We start from the raw sequence: 2,104 nt of genomic DNA, 5'->3' as shown, positions 1-2,104 counted from the left end.
AGGCTGTTTTTATAAAGTGCCATGATGTTCTTGAGCAATTGTCCTTTAACACCATATTACTCTAAGACTACCCCCCTGGGCGATATACCCTGTCGAACGCCTTTCCGTGGTCCACGAAGACGAAATTGAGGTCTTGTCATGTCCAATGGCAGTCTCACACAACTGTCCGAATGCAAAAAAAAACCGTCAGTGCAGCCCTTGCCTTTTCTGAAGCCAAACTGGGATTCACTGAGTTGAGTGTCTACAATTGGTCTCATTCTCATTTCCAGTATCTTGGCAACCGTTATATCCACACGGCTGAGAAGGGATAGAATCTATTCCTCTGTAGGCTCTGTGTTGTTTTTGTCGCCCAGGCCAGGTTAAATATCCTCCATAGCCAGAGTTCTCCGATATGGCCGTATAGTTTGATCTCTTCTGCTGTGATGTTTTCAACGCCTATCGCTTTCGTTTGTGGGGCTTTTCTTTATGACATGTTGGGTTTCACTCAGCAGTAGTGATGGTTCTGGAGTGGTTTCTTTCGGTGGGAAGCTGTTTGCTCTTGTTTCTGCTGTAGGATTCAGCAGCTCCTGGAAATAGCGTTTCTATCTTTCCTTAATCTTTGGCTTTCTGAAAATAGGGTTTTCCGTGCTCATCATTGACTATTTCAGTTTGGTTGAATGGTTCTTCCTGGATCCTCATGCTTTTTTAACTCTCTAGTAAAACTCTCAAGGGTTTTCTTTACATTTTGTTACCAGCTGTTCTCCATATACTGACCAGGATCTGTTCTTAGCTTCTTTTACTACCCTTGATGTATAGCGGCGGTCCTTTCTGTATAGGATGTAATCTTCCTCCGTCTTTGATTTCTACCACTTTTTGAATGCCTTTTTCTTCAGTTGGACGGCGTCCTTCACTTGGTCATTCCACCATATAGTTGTTTTCTTTTTCTGCTCTCTTGTTTTCCTGGTGCCGAACTCATCTTTTAATGCTCTGTACACACATGCTTTGAAGTGGCTCTATTCCTCTTCCATGTCTCCCAATTTTGGGAGAAATTTGTGAAATACATCTTTCAAACGTTCATGTATCTTATCCTTGTTATTGTCATTTATATTTCTGAGATTTACGACTTCTCATCGTTTCTTTGCTTCTGGCCTTTTCCGGTTTGGTGTGTCAATAGTGATGATGACTAGTCTGTGGTAAGAGTCTGTGGTGTAGATGGGAATCACTCTTGAGTCTCTGATTTTTCTCAGTTTCGATCTTTAGGCTAGGATAAAATCAATTTGTGATGCTATCTTTAGATCATTGCATTTGTACCAAGTTTTAACTTGACTCCTTTTGTGTTGGAAGAAGGTAATTGATATGACGAGCTCATATTATGCACACAACTGTAATAGCATTTCTCCATTGCTGTTTCGATCTGTTTCCCTGTCACTGTGTGGCCGCATGTATCTCTCCCACGTCGTCTTCCTTGTTTCCACTCTGCCGTTAAAGTACCCCATCATTGACGACGGTGTTTAAAAGGTCACTCAGTTGATCATAGAACTAGCGTCCCTGTTCTTTGGGATATGAATCATTGCATGGTGTATATATATATATATATATATATATATAGATATATATATATATATATATATATATATATATATATATATATATATATGTATGTGAGGGCCCTCAGTAATTGTCATATTCTATGGTGATTTCCCGCTTTATACCATACTCGTTGAATTTTTTTCATATTCTTCAAGTCTGTGTTATGCTTGGGTTTAACGGCACTTCCAACACAAATAGGTCATATAAGCTCCGAGGATTAGAGGTGTTACTAGAGAGTAACATGCACAGAAAATAACGAGGAGAGATAAGGACCGTTGATTTTTAATAGGGAAAAAAGGAACAAACCACACCCCAGAGTACCCGCCAACCTCCTGCTTGAGTTATGCATGTAAGATTGAAACTGCTTTCAATTTTAATCAGGTTTCCCCAATAGCAAGTTACAGAACTCTTTAAAACAAAATGAGTGATGTTTTTCTTTTGAAAATCGGACCATTATTATGGAAAGTGTGCCCGTTTCTTTTTTGGGATAATAGGCATTGGACTCCCGACGTCACGATTATGACGTAATTAAACG

This window comes from Aplysia californica, unplaced genomic scaffold, assembly GCF_000002075.1.
Source record: "Aplysia californica isolate F4 #8 unplaced genomic scaffold, AplCal3.0 scaffold00818, whole genome shotgun sequence".
In the NCBI taxonomy this organism is placed as follows: Eukaryota; Metazoa; Mollusca; class Gastropoda; order Aplysiida; family Aplysiidae; genus Aplysia; species Aplysia californica.
This window is presented reverse-complemented; position numbering follows the sequence as displayed.